Raw genomic sequence first — 21843 nt, 5'->3', positions numbered from 1 at the left:
TTATCCTATTTACCTCGAGATATTCGATCCATGCTCGATGGCTTCCTCGTCGGAACCGACAACCCCTCGGTCCGGCTTCAAAAAATGCCGAGGCTGTGGGAAAAAGATGTCGCTGACTGACCCTCACAGAGTTTGTCTGTGGTGTTTGGGAGCTCAACACCATTGTTCGGAGTGCGAGGACTGTATGTCCATGACAGCTAAGGCCCTGAAGGAGCGTAGGGGGAATCTGGAGAAAGGTAAGACTTCAAAAGCTTCTTCTTCCTCGACGAAGTCGAGACATTTGTCTCCTCGTCACCATTCGCGCTCCAGGTCTCGGGGTGGGTCCCATCACTCCTCGAGATCGAAGCACTCGAAGAGGAGACGTCGAAGATCCCCTTCTTCGTCCTCCTCTTCCTCTGTTTCTCCTAAGAGAATCCCTTGCCCCACGAAACATAGTTCCCGGGCTGAATGGGAGGAATTCCGCAAAAATATGATGAGCGTCTTCGAGAAAGCGGCCTCGACCCCCTCGAAGACTGCCGAGAGCGATGCTCTGGTCGAAAGACCCGAAGGTCAAAAACGATGCGTGTCGCAGTACCCGGCGAAGGAAGCTTCTCAAGCGTGTCACGAACCCTCGAGTAAAGCTATGACCTCGAAACCTTCTTCGAAGGTTCCGTCGACGCCGTCGACGAAGGTTCCCTCGACGCCGAGGTCGGCGTCTTCGACGCCGTTGTCGAAGGGACCTTCGACACACGGGTCTGTCGGCTCGATGCCATCTTCGACACCGGCGTCGACGCCAAGGAAAGTCACGGTTGCGACGCACCCAGTGGCTTACCCCAGGTCCTCGATGACGATGGCGTCGAGATTGTCGACTTCCTCGAGCAGAATCCCAATTCTATCGAGGTCCTCGAGGCCTCCGCCTTTGTTTTCAACGCCACGCCCGAAGCCTTTGGCGTCGACGACATCGACGTTTTTGAGGCCAATTACAACAAGTTTGGCACCCTCTGCCTTGGAGATGGGTTTCACACCCTTTGTGAGTTCAGAACAACTGAGAACTATGTCCTCAATTATGGAAGAGGGAGAACTATATGAACAGGAAGAAACATTTGAGTTGCAGGGACCTGCAACCCCAGTTCAAGAGGAGTTATCCTCTGAAGAACGCAGGTTAAAGGATCGCCATGATTCCTTACATGAGGCAAGTAGGTTAGACACTTCCCCCGAGGTGGAGTTTGCTAGGCCAGACCCGGGGGAGCATGCTGAAACCCCCTATAGAGCCTTAATGGCCAGGATCACAGAATTTATGGGGTGGTCAACACCTTCACAGGCTTTCCAACAAGATGACCTCACGGATATTCTTGATAAAGATCCACAGGAGGATCCTGTAGTGCCCTTTCATAAAGCTCTTCAGAGGAAAATCATGACGAACTGGGAAACCCCAGATGTCGTCCCGGCAGTAAATAAAAAACTGTCTGCTTAAATACAGGGTGTCTTCTGCAGACCCGGAGTTTTTGTCAAAACACCCATCCCCAGAAAGTCTGGTGGTACAGGCAGCATCTTCTACTGATGTCAAGACTGCTTACCCTACCGTCCCACAGGACGGGGACGATAAGAAATATGATGCTATGGCAAAGAAAGTTTTTTCGGCATGTAGCATGGCGTTAAAATCTGTTAATGCTACTTGCACCCTTGCTAGATTCAGCCATACACTTTGGGAGTGTGCTTCTACAGCGGCTGACTGCATCCCGGAGGGAGAAGAAAGGGAGGCGTTCCTAAATATCATACAGGACGGTAAAGAAGCTATGTGCGAATCCCTCCAGACGGGCATTGATTCGGCTGACAGTATCAGCAGAGCAATGGCGGCAAGTACAACAACCAGGAGATTCGCTTGGTTGAGAAAGTCTGGTTTTGCCCCAGATGTGCAAGCCAGGCTCTTGAACATGCCATTCGATGGCTCTTCTTTGTTTGGGAAAAAGGCGGATGACAGTTTAGAAAAACTGCAAACATCAAAGGCAGCAGCAAAATCCCTAGGCGCTGCAATCCGTCAGACACCTTTTCATCCCACAGGAACCTCTGCGAGGGGCAAGTCCTTTCGCTTCTACTCCACATTCGGAAGAGGTAGAGGACGACCGGCTCAAAGAGGACAAAGAAGAACTACCCGGGCTGGACTGGGGAGATATTCAAAAGCCGCAGCAACAGCAGGTACCTATTTACCATCGGCATCTGCATCAGCTGCCCCAAAACCACTCTGAGGACTTCCCTCACAAGACACGTGTAGGAGGCAGGTTAACTCAACATCTGACGGAATGGCAGGCTATCACGTCAGATGTCTGGGCATTGGAAATAGTTGCCCAAGGTTACTGCTTGCCTCTCCTATGCATACCTCAGAGTCATCCACCGGGGATCAGCTCTCAGAAAGCTCCAGATCCGCTCCTCTTGCAGGAAATTTTAGACCTACTAGAGAAAGGTGCCATAGAACCGGTACCTGTAGCGGAGAGGAACAAGGGCTGGTACTCCCCTTACTTTCTCATTCCAAAGAAAGACAGAGGACTGAGACCCATCTTGGACTTGCGAGAATTTAACAAATTCCTCAGGAAAGACAAATTCAAGATGGTAACTCTTTCTCAGATCCTTCAGGCCCTTCAGTTCCAGGACTGGTTGGTATCTCTGGACCTTCAGGACGCTTATTTCCATGTGCCTATCCATCTCAAGCACAGGAAATACCTGAGGTTCGCAATTGGCAACTCTCATTATCAATTTCGAGTGCTGCCATTTGGGCTGACCTCCGCCCGAGGGTCTTCAAGTTAATGTCGGAAGTGGCTGCAAGTCTAAGGAGGGAAGGTATTCACGTCTACCCCTACCTGGACGATTGGTTGATCAGGGCTGTATCTTCGGAACAAGCTCAGATCCAGCTAAATCACGTTTGCCACTCCCTTCACAGACTGGGCTTCTCCCTCAATTTAAAGAAGTCACAAATGATACCATCGCAGAGAATCCAGTTCATCGGAGCGATCCTGGAAACTTCCCTGGGAAAAGCCTCGCCACCAGAGGTGAGGGCTCAAGATATTCTACAGATGGTTACCAAGTTCCAAAATGCCCAACGTCTCCCAGCCTTCGACTTTTTGAGGTTGCTAGGCCTCATGGCATCCTGCATTTTCCTAGTGCCAGAGGCTCGCCTGAGAATGAGATCTCTCCAGTGGGCACTGAGGACTCCGTGGTCACAATTCTCAGGAAGCATGACAGATCCTCTTCAGGTTCCCGACACGGTGGCTCGAGACCTTCAGTGGTGGGCCTGTCAGGAGAACATTCTGAAAGGAGAACAGTTTTGGCAACCCTGGCCGGAGATAACAGTAGTCACGGATGCCTCACTCACAGGGTGGGGAGCCCACGCCAACGACTTGACCATCAGCGGTCGTTGGTCTCCATCGGAGTCCAGACTACATATCAATCTGTTAGAGCTGAGGGCCATCAGACTTGCGCTGAAGGCGTTCCTGCCAGCTGTACAAGGGAAGAATGTCCTGATAATGACGGACAACACAGTGGCCATGCATTACCTCAGCAAAAGAGGAGGCGTAGGATCACTACCCCTGTGCAGAGAGGCAATGCAGCTCTGGTTTTGGGCAATCCAAGAAGGAATCTCTCTATCGGCAGTTCACCTAGCCAGAGAGAAGAACTTGACAGCGGACGCTCTGAGCAGGCAGAGCAGTCTCCCACGAGTGGGAACTAGCTCAGGAAGTCCTTCAAGAGATCTTCGCCCTTTGGGGAACCCCTCATGTGGCTCTGTTCGCCACCAGTGTCAACAGGAAGTGCGATCTGTTCTGTTCAAGGGAATTTCCCCCGAGAGGAGTTCTGGGAGACGCGTTCATAGTGGACTGGGAGTTTCCGCTTCTGTACGCGTTCCCACCGGTCCCTGTCATTCCTCAAATGATCAGGAGGTTGAGAAGATTCCGGAAACCATGATCAAAATTGCCCCGGATTGGGCCAGGAGAACGTGGTACCCGGACCTTCTAGACTTGTCCATCTGCCCTCCAATTCGACATCCACTCGGAATCTACTCTCACAGAAGGGAGGTCAGGTTCTCCATCCAGACATCAAAACCCTCAACCTTCACGCTTGGCTTCTGAAAGGCTGAGGTACAAGGATTGGGATCTCTCTGATGATGTTATGGAGGTGTTGCTTTCGGCAAGGAGGCCAGCAACAAAGTCTTTATACCGCTGCCGTTGGAACAGATTTTGCAGCTGGTGTAGAGAAAAGAATATCGACCCCTTTTCATGTGGCACACCAATGGTTTTGTCCTTCCTACTCTATTTGGCGAATTCAGGCCTTCAAGTTGGCACCATTAAGGGCTATCTCGCAGCGCTATCCATCTTTAAGCGCACTGCGGAAGAACCATCCTATTTCAAGTTACTCTTGGTAATACAGTTTCTAAAGGGGTTAACTAACGTTTATCCCCCAAGACCATTCCAGGTCCCCCTATGGGATTTAAACTTAGTTCTAACTTTCCTGATGGGCACACCTTTCGAACCACTCCATTCTTGTTTGTTAAGATTTCTTACCCTTAAAACTGTTTTATTAATAGCACTTACATCTGCTAGAAGGATGAGCGAGTTACAAGCTCTTTCTTGTAAACCCCCTCATACAATCTTTCACAAAGACAAAGTTGTCCTGCAAGTGAAGCCTAATTTCCTCCCAAAGGTGGTTTCTGAATTCCATATCACTCAGAAGATTACCCTGCCATCTTTCTATCCTCCTCCTCATCCGGGAAAAGAGGAAGAGAGGTTACACAGGCTAGACCCTAGAAGGGTTTTAAGTTTTTACATGAGTAGACTGGCTAGGATAAGACAGGCAGACCAGCTGTTTGTAGGCTACGTAGGTCACAAGCTGGGGTTACCGATAACTAAGCAGACCATTTCCAGATGGATCATTCTAGCCATTTTGGAATGTTATAAACTGGCAGGAAAAGAGCCCCCTCAAAATCTTAGGGCTCATTCGACCAGAGGTATTGCAGCTTCATCGGCCCTCAAAAGAGGAGTGCCGGTTAAAGACATATGTGCGGCTGCCACATGGTTGTCCGCCCATACCTTTACACGATTTTACAACTTGGATTCCTCCAGTCAAGAGACTAGGTTTGGATGGGCAGTATTGCACTCTATTCATCAATAAAAGGAAGCATGAAGTCAGTACTCCCACCTCCAATAACAGAATACTGCAATATGAGCCTATCTAAGATAAGGAATACGTCGGAGGACACAATCCCTTCGAAGAACAAGTTACTTCTTACCTTGTAACGTTCTTTCGATGGGATGTTCCTCCGACGTATTCCTTATCGACCCTCCCATCCATCCCCGCAATACTACTTCCCTTGTTTTTGCAGCTTACGCTCCTTCGGGGTGATTAGTCTAGTCCAGACAGAAAAACTGTGGGCTACAAAACGAAACTGAGCAACGAACGTGCGCGCAGCCTTTATAGGCAGGATGACGTCGACATCGATACGGCGGCTGTCGAGGGACATCGACTCGGAGGACGTCGACGCGCAGCGCCCTCTAGAGAAAATGTTTCCAAGGCCAGCAAAGCTGGAAGGAGATATCGAAAATAAGGAATACGTCGGAGGAACATCCCATCGAAAGAACGTTACAAGGTAAGAAGTAACTTGTTCTTCTGTCTAGATGTGACGCAAGCTAATAATTACAAGTCTGACTGGACTAGCCAGCGCACTTAGAGTGCCATCCAAGTAGATGTCTCTAACTCCCAGTTCTCCTAGATGTGATACATGGCTAGGCAACACAGTTTACAACTCAGCGAATCTATATGGGGGAACAGTTGCTAAATAGAAATGGGTACATTCAGGCTACAAGCTCTTGGGTGGTGGGAAACGTGATATGAGAGAGGTGGGCCAGTTTAGTGGCGCGCAGTGATTGCTGTGCTCCCCGTCCGCACCCCACTTAATTTGTCGCTGCTGATTGACGGCTGCCTGCTTCTCTGGCGGACACCGTCGGACACCATCTGGAGCTGCTTCTTCTGGAGCTGCCCTTTGCCTTGGGGGCTGCCGGGGCAGATGGGCTGCCCTGGGCGTTGGGACTAAATAGGACTGAATGCCCAATCATAGTGCTTGGGTAGTGGAATGGAGGCGACAACACGGTAGAGGGAGTGGGGAGGGGGGGTCAGAAGTGCGTGCTGTAGCGCGCAGTAAGAAGCCAAATTGAAAATATATATTTTAAACAAAGGGGACGCCGGAAAGGCCAGCACTCACCTCTGCCTCCAGCCATGAGCTAAAGAAGGCACGATCTGAATGTTGCAAGGCCAATTAGGATTGCTACTTTTTTGTCCTCGCTGTCGCCCCCGCTCCCTTTTGCCTTGCTGTGCCTTGAAACACGTGTGTATAGGCGGATTATAAACGACCAATAAATAAATAACATGCTATGATAGGTGGCTTTGCGATTGTCTGCCCCATTTCACAAAACTGCTTCTTCAACTATCTTTTGTGACTGTACAAAGGCTACGTTTTGCTTATGTTGTGCCAGGAATGCTGTGCTCTTGGGTCCTGGCTTATGGATAACCCTGCTCTCTTTAGGATGCGTTATATGGACAAAAACGACACAAGTCACTGCATTGAGTAACTTGTACTTTTCCTTCCAAAAATATGAGTGTCTGCTTGTATGCACAGTGTAAACTGTCTTTCGAATGGATTGTGTCCTCCCACGTATTCCTCATCTTAGATATTTGTATCTTTGAGCTTTGCTGCTTCGGAAAAAAATGTTCTCGACCAGAGGGCGCTGTGCTCGAAGTCGTGTCACTGATGTCCCTCGGAGGCTGCTGTCGAGTATCGACGTCATACGCAGTATAAAGGGCTCCAGCCGTGCCCGTTGGATTCAGTACTGTTTTTCCGTTAGCTTTACCTTCGTGTCACAAACTGTGCTTCAGTTCTTTGAACAATGTCCTCCTCATCGAATCCTTCCACGGCCAAGACTGGCTTTAAAAAATGTCAGAAATGTGGGAAGAAGATGTCAATCACCGACCCCCATTGAGTTTGCCTCTGGTGCTTGGGTCCAGACCATCGGCTTGACGAGTGCGGTTCCTGTCAAGCAATGACCAACAAAGCTCTCAAGGAATGAAGAGGTAAATTGGCGGTGGGGGAGGAATCCTCCAAGTCTTCTTCAAGAAAAAAGAAAGACTTGGCTGAGTTGAGTGATGAATTGCGACACTAATCGAAGAAAGCCAGGTTGAGGAGTCAGTCTAGGAAGTCTTCAAAAAGAAATTGAAGAAATGGCGTCACCCATCTCCCTCTTCCTCTACTTTGTCGTTGTCCGATAAAGGGGTCACCTTCCCTTCAAAGCATGATTCCCCTAGAAAGTGGGAGGCTTTCTGAAGCCTCTATGATGAGAATCTTTGAGAATGCGTCCCAGACCCCCTCAAAGAAATCTCATTAGGACCATGCCCCAGCTCATTGTAAAAGTGACAGAGGGAGATCAAAGACCAAACTGTCAAAATCCGATGAAAAATCGTCACAGGTGTCATCGAGGGAAACCTCTCAGAAACCTCATTCAAAAAGGAAATCACGCCTACCAGTGCATAAACCAGAGGCAATAGCCGACAAAATGGCAGCCAGTGCCCAACTGCCATTAAAGGCGGTGTCGAAGGTTTCCTCGACGCCTATTGAAGGCCTACTGAACACCAGTATCAAAGGCGTCGACAGTTCACGCATCCGCGCTTACATCAAGGGCTCCTTCGACAGTGTCGAAGACTGCCTCGATCCTCTCTAAGGCAACCTCAACAACACTCCTACTCAGGCTCATCTTCCTGGAGGGGTCGTCCCTTTCCATTCTACTCCTCATTTGGGAGAGGGAAGGGACAGGCTAGTCAAGAGGACAGCAAAGAAAATGTCCTCGTGATGGAAGAGAAAGTGCTAGATCAGCCCCAACAGCAGCAACTGTCCCCTCAGCCACTTCTGCAGCCGCGGCAAAGCCACTCTGAGGTCTTGACCCACAAGACCCCGGCAGGAGACAGGCTCTCTCAGCATCTGAACGAATGGCGGGGCATTACTTCAGATGCTTGGGCACTGGAAACAGTAGCCCAAGGTTACTGCCTTCCCTTTCAGAAAAGACCCCCGGATGATCCACCGGGATACAACTCTGCCAAAATTCCAGATCCGCTCCTGTTGCAGGAGATTGTAACCCTGCTAGAGAAAGGTGCAATAAAACATGTACCTGTAGCGGAAAGGAACAAGGGTTGGTATACCCCATACTTTTCGTACCAAAAAAGGACAGAGGATTGAGACCCATCTTGTACTTGAGAAACTTGAACAAGTTCCTCAGGAAGGACAAGTTCAAGATGGTCACACTTTCTCAGATCCTTCAGGCACTTCAACTCCAAGACTGGTTGGTATCATTGGACCTTCAGGATGCTTACTTTCATGTGCCATTCCATCTCAAGCACAGGAGGTACCTCAGGTTTGCGATTGGCAATTCTCACTATCAGTTTCGAGTTCTACCATTCGGGTTGACCTCCGCCTGAGGGTTTTCACCAAGCTGATGGCGGTAGTGGCAGCAAGTCTCAGGATAGGGGGGGATTCATGTCTACCCTTACCTGGACAATTAGGTAATCGGGGCACATTCACCCGAACAAGCACAAGAACATCTAAACATGACCTGCCACTTCTTACACAGACTGGGCTTCTCCTTCAATTACAAGAAGTCAAATATGATACCATTCCAAAGACTCCAATTTATCGGAGCAGTCCTGGATACTTCCTCGGGCAAAGCCTTGCCTCCCAAGGTGATTGCTCACCACATTCTACAGATGGTAACGAAGTTCTAGAATGCCCAGCATCTGCCGGCCTTCGATTTTCTAAGGTTGCTCAGTCTCATGGCATCCTGCATTTTTCTGGTGCTAGAGGCCAGATGGAGAATGAGATCCCTACAATGGGCCCTCAGGACTTCATGGACCCAATTTTCGGGGAATATGTCAGATCTTTTGCAAGTTCCGGCCAGAGTGGCACAAGATTGTCTATGGTGGGCTTGCAAAGACCATATCCTCAAAGGGCAATCTTTTTGGCAACCATGGCCGGCGATGACAGTAGTGACGGACGCCTCAGACGCCTCGCTCACGTGGTGGGGCGCCTACACCAACGATCTCGACAGCAGTCGTTGGTCTCCATCGGAGTCAAAACTACACATCAGACTTTTGGAGCTGAGGGCAATCGGACTAGCGCTGAAGGTCTTTCTGCCCTCTGTACGGGGAAAGAATGTCCTGATGATGACGGACAACACAGTGGCCATGTACTACCTCAAAAACAGAGGAGACGTAGGATCACTACCACTGTGCAGAGGGGCAATGCAGCTCTGGTTCTGGGCAATACAAGAAGGAATCTCTTTAACGGCGGTTCACCTAGCCAGAGAGCAGAACACAGCGGTGGACGCTCTGAGCAGGCAGAACAGTCTCCCACGATTGGGAACTAGCCTTCCCAGAGATCTTCACCCTTTGGGGAACCCCTCAAGTGGATCTGTTCCCGACCAGAGTCAACCGGAAGTGCGATCAGTACTGGTCAAGGGAATTTCCCCCAAGAGGAGCTCTAGGAGACGTGTTCGTAGGTGGACTGGGAATTTCCACTTCTATACGTGTTTCCCCAATCTCTGTGATTCCGCACGTAATCGGGAGGTTGAGAAAATTCAGGAAAACCATGATCCTAATTGAACGTTATTCTTTCTGGTCTGGCCAACGCAAATGACTTGCTGCTAAATCTATGGGATCAAACCCAGGAACATTTTGTGAAGAGTATATTTAGCCCTGTTTTGAAGAAGGCCATCCTGGCCGAAACACGCGTCACACCAAGGGCCATCTTGCTTTAATAAATTAGTCAGATAAAAGAACCTTTTTTTGCAACTAATTGGGTGCTCTGTCCTGGATTCCGTATTCTGTTTGTTTTTATGACGGGTTTCCCGGCTGCCCGGCCATCCAGTGACCTGCGACGTTATCTGGATTTTGTATTTGAAACATAAGGGACATATGGTTCCTCCTATGTTATTTCTTGCAACAAATTTCTAAGACTTGCATGGACTTATAAGTCTTTTGGTCACCAAGGAGACCAGCTGTACCCATTAGCCTGGATCATTTATGAATTCATGATCGTAATTGCCCCGGATTGGGCCAGGAGAACGTTGTACCTGGACCTTCCTGACATGTCCATCTGCCTTACCATACGTCTTCCACAAAGAGAGGATCTCCTCTCGCAGGAGGAAGGTAGGGTTCTCCATCTAGAGGTCAAAACACTCAGCCTTCATGCATGGTTTCTGAGAGTCTGAGATATAAAGATTGGGACCTCCCGGATGACATGATGGAGATTTTGATTTCGGCCAGGAGGCCAGCAACAAAATCCTTGTACCGGTGTCGCCGGAACAAGTTCAGTAACTGGTGCAGGGATAAGAATGTGGATCCATTCTTAGGTAATACTCCTACAGTACTTTCTTTCCTTTTACACTTGGCCAATTTGGGGCTCCAAGTTGGTTCAATAAATGGATACTTGGCAGCGCTATCTATTTTTAAGCGCTCCTCAGAAGTGTTTTCCTTCAAAATGCTCTTGATTATTCAGTTCCTGAAAGGGCTCACAAATGTGTACCCTCCAATCTCTTTTTAGGTACCCGTCTGGGATTTAAATTTAGTTTTAAAATTCCTCACATGTATTCCATTTGAGCACTTATATTCTTGCCCGTTAAGGCTCCTTTCTTTAAAGACAATACTTCTTGTGGCAATTAGATCAGCCCGCAGGGTGAGTGAGTTGCAGGCACTCTCTTCTAAGCACCCTCACACAATTTTTCATAAGGACAAGGTTACTTTTGGAGACTATTTTTGGCAAAAAAGAGGGTTTGACTGACTGTCGCCTGTCACAAAAAATCACTTTACCTTCCTTTTATCCTCCTCATGCAAGTAAGGAGGAAGAAAGGTTACACAGATTGGACCCTAAAAGGGCTCTCATTTCTACAGCTCCAAATTGGCTAAATTTCAGCAATGTGATCAACTTTTTGTCGGATATACTGGACACAAGTTTGGTCTAGCTGCAACCAAACATACATTGTCCAGATGGAGAATTTTGGCAATCACTGAATGCTATAGGTTGGCTGGAAAATATCCGCCAGATGGGCTGAGGGCTCATTAAACCAGGGGCATGGCAACTTCAACGGCTCTTCCGAGCGGTGTCCCTATGCAAAACATTTGTGAAGCGGCCACCTGGTCCTCTATGCACACTTTAGTGAAGCATTATTCTCTAGATTCAACATCACATGGTGGTCTTTTTGCCAAAGCTGTCCTTCATACAGTCCATGATTAATACTTTCTGGTACTCCCTCCTCCAAATTCATACTGCTTTTGGAGCCTATCTAAGATGAGGAATACCTGGGAGGACACAATCCATTCGAAGAACAAGTTACTTACTAACTATAACGTTCTTTCGATTGTATGTTCCTCCCACATATTCCTCAACCCTTCCATCCTACCCCACTGTACAGTTTATGTATTTTACACTCAATGTTCCTTTAGAGCTTACGGTCTATTTATCAACTCATCAATTTAAAATGTACGAAAAAACAGAACTGAAGCCAACGGGCACGGCTCTATCCCTTTATACTGCAGATTACGTCGACGCTTGTCAGCCTCCGAGGGACATTGGTGATGCGACCTCCAGCACAGCACCCTCTGGTGGAGAGTTTTTTTTTTCTCGACGCATCAAAGCTGAAGATACTAATATCTAAGATGAGAAATATACGTGAGAGGAACATCCAATCGAAAGAACGTTACAGTTGGTAAGTAACTTGTTCTTTTAAAGCTTTGAAGTAAACCTGCTGTTCCCGGTTTACTGGGAAATTGTATGAAATTTAGCATCAAGAGAAAAAAAGACTATAGCCTCATTATGAATGTGCCGGTCGTGGTAAAAACGGTGCCAGTAAGCTACCGGCACCGTTGTGAACGGACCGGCACACTAAGAGTTCTGCGGGCGGGTGCCGTCCCGCCCGCTGGGTCTGACCTGGCGGGCGGAACGGCACCCACCAGCAGACTTTGACGGATGCACCGGCACTGTTGCACACAGTACCAGTGAATCCGCCCTCATAAAACACAACTTAAAAGCTTGAAAATGTGCTTTAAGGCCTAGCTGCCTCCTTTGTTTTTTTAGATTTTAATATAACGACTGCTCCATCACTATGCATGGCAGTTTTATGCAGGTCTGGCGGCTCAACTGATGTAACAGAACCCTTGGCAATAGCTCCATCTTTTGCCCACAACATGCCTTCACCTAGCAGCTTTGGGTGTAGTTTGTTTTGTTAGAGCGTTCTCCCTCTACATTTATCACATTGCTGTACCCCAATGCCTTATTGATGATGGTAAGCCGCTAAATTCCCATTCTAACATATATTCATACTGTACCACAACTTCTACTATTTGGACTATTGATGCATTGACACGCTTGGTGCTTACTCATCTGATATGAAATGTATCTTTTGGTCTCTAATGCTTGCTTCGTCTGTTTTGTCCTTTGTCTGCCTGTCGAATCCTGCTGCTTGTTAGAATGAAAAGGTAAGAGTTTCTTTCTTCAATTCCTACTTGTTTTCTCTTGCTTCTAGTTGAGCTCCCTCTTTCAATGCATCACCCATACAACTCTGTTCTTTTTCCCCACTCCTTACCTACTTATCTCCACCCATCTTTTGTTTACCGGTCCAGTATTTAATTTGATTTAGATTGTATTATAACCTCTAAAGAAGCATTTCAGCACTAAACTGATTATGCAGACAAATGCATGCTTAAAAAACAAACTGCTATAAAAGCAAAATCTACGAAATCAAAATGCTCCTTTCAGTTCAAATAACAGGCAATTATGGGGAAGCAGAAACTCAGTCCAAGTAAGAATTGCTAGGCTACACGTCCAGAAACAATTTGGGCCTGCAGATGAGCTTCACCAAGTCTGTGTGTGAAGCCTGGTGTCTACCTAGACCCGCCCTAGCACATTTCTTGAGGGCTGGTGGGGGGGAATCGTGGTCGCTAGCTAGACCAAAGTCCATTGGGAGAGCACTGGTTAGTCAGATTAGCGCACAGTGAAATCCCATGCCACCCATTAGGGATTGCTAGCAATGGTATAGATGGGGTGGCTGCCATTAAACATCCCAGGGTGTCTGCACTAGCAATGGCAAAAAGTCTGATAAGCCATGAGGTTGTCCTCCTTGGAAAACAATATTCCGCGAGTCACTGCGCTCATATAGGATTAGAGTTGGATGATGAAAACAGTTTTTCCTACTTGTTCCATGGCCCCAAACCAAGCTAGAGGTTGTAGCAGGTGAGGGCCAAAAAATATCCAACATGTCCCTGTTAGGCAGATGACTTCATCGGCCAGCTCCAAAGTAGGATTCTGCACAAATCGCTGTCTGGTATCCCTAAGCTCCAAAATGTATTTCCCTAGTCTGCCTCAACGTTCACACCAATATCTGCTATCCCATTTGCTTCATAAATGTACAATTTTGCAGAAACATGCACAATCATGCTGCAAGCTCCACACTGCAAAACTCCTGCTCCTCCAATCCCTTCTGTCCTCCTGATTGAGTCGTTGTCATGTCCCTTGTCTCATCCCCATCTGCTGATGGTTACTATTAAAATATTTGGATTGTCTTCCAACACTAAATTGGAACCAAGACCATTCACCACTGTGACTCTCCGAGTAGACTGCTGCAAATGTTCTCAAATATTTCTTTTTGCAGCATGACCAACAGTTTGGGCTTATAGTTATTGGGTATTACACAGGTTGTTTTAAATAATGCTTCAATTCCCATTACATGTTTTTACTTTTGTAAAGCATGGACTAGGATCTAAAGGTTATCCGCACACTTGAATGGATTGCTAGCGATGCAGTGTATTGGATTCAGGGGATGGCAAATCTGAACTAGAGGACTAACCAGGCAATACTTGTCAATATTGTTAGTGCGTAATGTCCACATGACTGGAGGGGGAATTAAGTTTAGGTCTAGCCATTCTTTAGTCAGAACTATATTCATGACAATTTCCCATCTTAAAGAGAGACTCCTGTAATCTTAACAATGCAAAGGCAGTGTCAACAGTTTGATCCTGTCTGGTACCAAGATTGTGTATGAATTGGGATCCAATTCTGGAGCAGATTATGGTTGACCACTCCGGGCAGTGAAGACATAAAGGAGAGTGCATGAGGGGAGTGTCTCAGTTGGCATAGTGAGCTGGCTCTTTGTAACATGATTTATTGAAGGGAAATTGTGCAGACGATGGGCACATCTCTGCATGTAAGGGTTGGGCCCATAAAGTTTAAAGATACAAGAATAAGGTCTCTGATTTAGTGGAGTACAGGATCGGCCCCAGAGGGGGCATCCAAGGAAAAGGCCAAGAAGGCAGGAGCAGACAAGTGACAATATATTAAACAAGAGCAAGAACAAAGGGTAATCCCATAAAGTGTGTGTTGGGGATAGCTCCATTTAGGCTTGGCTATGAAGGATGTGTCCAGGTCATTTTTTGACTGTGGACTTTTCTGCGTAGAAAGGTTGTTCTTTCTAATGTCAGGAGGGATGCTGCAAATCAATGAATGCGATTTTAAAATATTGCGATTTTGTGGCTATTACCAGAGTGAGAATTAGATTTGTTTTCCTTCTTTAAACGTTGAGCTTCAAGGCAAAGGTCTTGCTTGCTGATGCGTTCACAAGACAATTATCTAATTAGTCAGCTATTTTGGTGTTCATATGCAGATTTGTGTTTTCGGCTTTTCTAAAGATTGAGAATGCTTTGATAGGATTCCTTGCAGCAGGGCAAAAATGAAGTGATATAAGCTGAACCACCGTTTTCCCGAGGCCAGTCTGATGGCAGCATCCTAACTATATTTTAAGGTGCCAAGCTCTGATTTGTGGCGACTTTCTGTAGCTCAATCTGAACGTAAGAGCTTGCTGATGTAATGAATTTGTTTTATTCAGCAAGCATAGTTTGCAATGTGTACCTCTCACAATATATTGATTTAAAAGTTAATGTTTCACTTGCCTTACAACACAAAATCAGTGATTTGGCACTTCAAAGTTGAGTGTTGAGGAAATTACCTCTGCCTTGTTTTCTCTAAGCCACTTTTTGACTTGAAGAGCAAATGGGTAAAATTAAATGGGTAGATGTTTGTTTTTCCTCTTTAGCTTACTGCCACCATGCAGACGTTTAATTTTTTATGTTTCATGCATTCAAAGAGCCTTCCAGTATCTTGTTTAGTTCCGAGTTTTTAGTATGAGGTCTATCATCTTGAAAGACTTCCAAAGGTTCATGTTGGACAGTAAATATGGGTGGAGGTTGTAGGCAAAGAGTATGGAGAATGGGCACTCCATAGTGTATTGATATCCCAAGGCGAAAGGCGTACATAATTTCGACTGTGTGTTGTGTACTAATGTGGGTTAGCCACATGAGAACAATGCAGTGTATACCTGTGCATGTTTGCAGAATGTTGAGTATTATCTAGTGTGCCACTGGTCAAACCTTTCACGGAGTTAAAGGTGAATAAGGAAACTGGTCTCTTCTAGCATTTGGTGAAAATATAGTGTGGATGTGCAGTTTATACAGAAATTATACAGAAATGAGATGATCGGTAGTCAAGTCCTCTGTACTGGTCTTGCCTTTTGAAGGTTTTCTTTCATGTTGCAGGCTACAACATTGTTCATTATCCGTTGGTTGACAGTGCTTTCATTTTAACAGTTTACTAATTAACAGCTCCCTATTTTTCATTATCTGATCAAGCCCCCAGCTCTCGTCTTGTTCACCTCTTACCACCCTCTATGCTTTCTGTTGCATGCTATCAAATTCTTATCTGTGATTTGTCTCGATACAAACTTTTAAATCGTAACCTGTCTTTGCGGTGGTCTGATTTTACAACTGCATTCTACCATAGACTGTTATCATTACTCTATAGCCTCTTTACCATCAAGCAACTGTACTCTTTGATCTAATTTGCCGACATACCTCCAGTACACTCCTACTGTAGTCTACCTTTATATTAGTTTTCAACTACATCTGGTTGAGCATTCACTTTCATTGCACAGTTTCTACATCCCTTTGTTTTTCCAAGTTGGCAATTTGGGTATCTGTGTAATTGAAATATTCCTTCTAAAATCAGATGCATATGTGCCATGAAAATTCAAGTAGCAAAGGGGGATCAGCAGTGGCTTATAGATGGATAGATTTTCGGGGTTCGAAATGGCTGAGCGCTATTTAGCTCCTGCTTCTAGCTTAGGAGAGCCTGGTAGCTTAAAACCAACAGCTAACGGGAGCTACCTTTGTCTCGTCAGGCCAACCAGTGCCTTAATGACATGTATATGTGATATCAATTTTGAGTATTTGGGAATGTTAACAAAGAAGAATTAAAGCACATCAAATGCACATTTAAACCGAATGGGCAAAACATTAGTCATTATTTCATTTGCGGGTTGCCCCACAATAAGGTGATAATCCCTCCTACCAAGTGGGAATATAATATCTATTTCATCAAAAGAAGGGACGTATACATACTTATTGACACAAACTGTTACCTTCAAAACTCTGAAACACTGACCCGTACAACGACTCAACAAATGTGAGCTGTGTGAAACCTAATCAATGACATGTATCAAAAAAATGTGTCCTTAAAATTTCATCTTTTAATTCATTTGCTGAATAGCACAAGTATCAAAACATTTTTTATAAAAGTACATTTATACCACATAAAAAATACACAATGTTTAAAAGTAGTCATTCCACCACACAAAGTCAAGTTATACAAATACTTGAAAATATATACAGTAGCAACTTAATTCCTCTTGCTTCCTACTGCATACAAACAATTGGCCCAATTTATATAAGTTTCTGTCCTTGATGTTACTATTAACTGGACATTCTTCAGGGGCAGAAAAATGTGTTGTGCTTCCTGTAGACTTTTTCTCTATGGTCCTGGTTCCTATAACGGAAGGTACATACAAACAAAAAACATATTACTACATGGGCATAGTTGGTTAATTCACTAAACCTAGCCAACCCTAATCACCATTAGGATGCATCAAGTATACAATGTATAATATACTAATGCTTCTAACTTGTAACAGTAAATGTTGTTCAAGTTTATCTGACAATTACAAATGTGTCCTTCACTTTCACAGTGGTTTAGAGGAACAGCCAGTCACTCACCAATTTCTCTAATATCATTATACAATAATTCATGCCTTTTTGTACATAACATAATCATCAATCTCGCTCGTAATACATGAAGACCCGGGGTGAACACATCACTGAAATCATTCAGAGAAAGGTCTCACATCAGTCCCAGTACAAGCTTTTATCTCTCTTGGAAAAGGTTTTGTAAATCTTTTTAGGCCCGCCATAGGAAAATGCATTCACCATGCGGGTTAGGCATAGGATCTAGTGAGAGCAGAAAAACTCTGAGTTTGTAAAGCAACGGGAAGACTTATCCTGTACGTGTTTTGCATGGTGACTACCATAGTGTAGTAGTCCGTTTTTATCAGTATTTTTTACAAATGGTTTGACCCACAGCTGATTGTCTCTATGATAGATAGTTAAATCTAAATAATTGACCTCTTTGGGACTCCTAGATGCTGTAAATTTCAAATATCTGTTCTGATTATTTAACCAGACAAAAAATGATTTGCTTCTTCTGTAGTTCCATGCCATACCATGAAAACATCATCAATGTATCTCAGCCATTGTGATATTTGATGTCTAAAAGGATTGACTCCAGAGTAGATAAGTTTGTTCCACCATATCAACATATAAATTGGCTAGATTTGGGGCCATCTCTGCACCCATGGCAGTCCCTTCTACCTGAATGTAAAACTGTCCCAAAAATTGAAAAAACTATTGGTAAGAGCCATTTCAGCACACCATACAATAAAGGCATTACTGACCGGATGGTTGTCTTCTCGTTTTAGCAGGGTTTCTTCAACCACTTCAAGGGTGGCTCTTTGGGGGATGTTGGTATATAGTGATTGTATACATACAATACATACATACATTTGTAAAAAATACTGATAAAAACGCACTACTACACTATGGTAGTCACCATGCAAAACACATGCGGGATAATTTACCCTTTGGGCAATTTTTGCGCCTTAAACGCAATAGCAGCACTAGGTCGGATTATGAAGAAGGTGCTAATATACTGATCAATAAACTTACAGAGAGAGGGTATCCAGCCAAGATTGTTAAACAATCAGCCAAGAGAGCTTTTAATAATCATCGAAAAGCTCTTTTTGAAAAGAAAAGTAGAGACACTCCAGAGAGCCCCTTGGTATTTGTCAATACCTACAGCAATGTATCTTACAAAGTCAAGAACATCATCTATAGGAATTGGAAAAAGATCATGAATATTCCGCCTCCTGTAGTGGCATTTAAGAAAAGTACCAACATCCGTAACTTAGTGATGAGAAATGATATACAGAAAGTACACAACACTGAGGTGAGACAGAGTACTTTGTGGGGAGCACCAAGGGTTGTAGGACACCATCCTTGTGGTAATTGCGTTATGTGCCCTCTAACACGAAGAATAACCTCGGTAGATTTGGGCTTGAAAACAGATTGGCAAATGAAAGAACATACTAATTGCCAAACAAATAATGTAATTTACATGATTAGATGTCCATGTGACCTATTGTACATGGGGAAGACCAACAGAAAATGCAAGACTCGCATGATAAAACATAGGAGCTGCCTAAAAAATCATATTGAGAAAGCCCCTCTGGTCAAACATTATGAGGAAAAGGGCCATTCATTTATGGATTTTGAGTGGTGTATCCTGAAAATAAAGGGGACAACTCAGGAAGATATTAACAGAAAATGGATTAATTTGGAACAAAAACTAATTTTTCTAACTAATAGCTATCTAACAGGGCTAAATGAAAATATTGAATGGCACAACATTAAATGAATTATCGTATATTTGATGGTTTGTTTGGTGGGCCTTGCATCCTCTGACAGTCCCTAAGGATGGGGATTGAATATTAAAAGTATGTATATCTGCTAACCAATGTAAGATGTAAGGATTTAATGTGGTCTTGACACTTTTTATTGATGTATGGTAACCACTAAAATGAATGAACATCTATGATCAGTGGTTAGACATTATGTTTAGTCCTCTGAGTTATACACAGACCTATCAATTCAGTGTGGTTTAATGGAGTAGTCACTTTTTGTTGCAGGTCTGAAATACAGGCGCTTACAACCTGCCTTGTCACCATGTTAAAGAGAATCAGGTGGTCGTGCAAGTAATCCTCTTACCTGCCGCCCAGTTCGTGATTAGAACAAAGGTCAGTGAATACACAGTGGGTGGCCTAGGCAACGGCGCGATTCCCTGTGACGTCATCGCGTTACGTTGTACGCGATAACGTCATTGGCCTGTGCGCGATTGCAACGTACTACGGGCATTATAAGGACCGCATTACAGGCGAGTTAGTAGTATAGAACAACAGACTGAAGACTTGGCGGAGAAAGCTCATGTAAGAGGTAAGCTAGGGATCTTGAGAGGTTGGATAATGTTTAGCCTTCATAAGACTATTCCTTATTGAAAATATTGAGGGGAGTTCTGTTTCATTTTAGGTGATACGCCATCCCTTCCACTGAGTGATCAACAAACCATGGATTGGAAGTGTATATTAAATACTATAGATCTTAGATGTTAATAATATCTCAAAGACTAGCGATACGAAGGTAAGAAGTTTGACTCTTGTCATTGTCGTAGATTTACCCCTTCTCCCCTTTTTGAAAGTCTTTTTGAAACTCTTCCCGTTGCTTTACAAACTCATAGTTTTTCTGCTCTCACTAGATCCTATGCCTAACCCGCATGGTGAATGCATTTTCCTATGGCGGGCCTAAAAAGATTTAGAAAACCTTTTCCAAGAGAGATAAAAGCTTACACTGGGACTGAGGTGAGACCTTTCTCTGAATGATTTTAGTGATGTGTTCACCCCGGGTCTTCATGTATTACGAGCGAGATTGATGATTATGTTATGTACAAAAAGGCATGAATTATTCTATAATGATATTAGAGAATTTGGTGAGTGACTGGCTGTTCCTCTAAACCACTGTGAAAGTGAAGGACACATTTGTAATTGTCAGATAAACTTGAACAACATTTACTGTTACAAGTTAGAAGCATTATTATATTATACATTGTATACTTGATGCATCCTAATGGTAATTAGGGTTGGCTAGGTTTAGTGAATTAACCAATTATGCCCATGTAGTAATGTTTTTTGTTTGTATGTACCTTCAGTTATAGGAACCAGGACCATAGAGAAAAAGTCTACAGGAAGCACAAGACAAATTTTTCTGCCCCTGAAGAATGTCCAGTTAATAGTAACATCAAGGACAGAAACTTATATAAGTTGGGCTAATTGTTTGTATGCAGTAGGAAGCAAGAGGAATTAAGTTGCTACTGTATATGTTTTCAAGTATTTGTATAACTTGACTTTGTGTGGTGGAATGACTACTTTTAAACATTGTGTATTTTTTTATGTGGTACAAATGTACTTTTATAAAAAATGTTTTGATACTTGTGCTATTCAGGAAATGAATTAAAAGATGAAATTTTAAGGACACATTTTTTTGATACATGTCATTGATTAGGTTTCACACAGCCCACATTTGTTGAGTGGTTGTACGGGTCAGTGTTTCAGAGTTTTGAAGGTAACAGTTTGTGTCAATAAGTATGTATACGTCCCTACTTTTGATGAAATAGACAAAACATTAGAGTAGCATCTCTTAGCTCCTGGTTCCCCTGCTGTGCTCCAGCCTACAGTGATGCCTGACACCCAGGTGCTGGGTTTAGCTCCTGTTCATCTAATCTAAATTTCGAACCCTGCATTTTTGTCTTATTTGTCTTTCTAATATCACTTGAATATTGTATCTTGCCCCTCAAAAAAGTGAAAATATCGCACACATATTTGGAGACCTACTCCTCGTTTCTGGCTCTTGTTCATTTTGATCCCAACGGTTTGTGCTTCTTGTATTTGTCATATATTGTGTAACAATCCCTTCCATTGTGTGTGGGCACAAACTTTACAATGTGGCAAAAGCAGGATTCTCATACTTGTCTGGTAGGAAAAAGACCAGGAGGTGTTAGTTTGAAAATAAACATCTGGTTTATAAAAGGCACAACACAAGTTTTCACTTTTCAGCTTGGCATATTGTCAACTACAGCTCTCCGGTTTGGGTTACAATTTAGGATGCCATGTGGTAGTGGAGGGTATGTGTAATCTAACTCCAGTCTTTTGTAACCATGTAGGGGGCATGACATGAAGGCATGCACAGTGAATCCTTTCTTCAGGTGTTATCCCAGGGGTCATGAGAGAAATCTGTCTGCTTTTCTACAAGGCCTCTATATACAGTTTTAAAATATCAGGCTGCAAATGAGCACTTTGTGTTTTTGTTCTTTCTTGAACGTTGTTAATCAAAACACCATGCTATCCGTTCCCAAACCACCCAATGCACATATCTAGACAATCACAATTTCAGGCCATCTACCTCTATAGCACGCCATTTTATTGCATTTGTTTGAATCTATTAGCCCATCCGCGTTCATAAGAGCACAAACAGAACACATATTTGCTCAGCTTTTTCTTTCAGTTTGCATACTACTTCTCTCTTCTTAACTCTTTCTATTGGTATATTAACAGCCAGCTTGCCTCTTTGATAATCTAACAAGGAATAGTTAAGCTTAACCATCAAGACAAGGTAGACATTTCCTGCTTCGCACACCATTATGATAGTGCTACATTCACCCTCTCCAGCAATAGGAGACTTCAGTTTATTACAGCCTTGCAAAATGCCTAAGTCACCACTCCAGCCAAAGTCTGACAACTGCCT

General features: G+C 44.3%; 1 protein-coding gene across 3 annotated transcripts in view; it reads left to right on the top strand.

Annotated features, from left to right (window-relative positions):
• Window positions 1–21843, top strand: part of AP1G1 (adaptor related protein complex 1 subunit gamma 1) — a 1918561-nt gene that overhangs the window by 514391 nt on the left and 1382327 nt on the right. The gene's annotated exons all lie outside the window — the stretch shown is intronic.

Source organism: Ambystoma mexicanum, chromosome 1q (assembly GCF_040938575.1).
Source record: "Ambystoma mexicanum isolate Mex_15411 chromosome 1q, UKY_AmexF1_1, whole genome shotgun sequence".
In the NCBI taxonomy this organism is placed as follows: domain Eukaryota; kingdom Metazoa; phylum Chordata; class Amphibia; order Caudata; family Ambystomatidae; genus Ambystoma; species Ambystoma mexicanum.
Note: the sequence above shows the minus strand (reverse complement) of the source record. Positions and strands in the feature narration are given on the sequence as shown.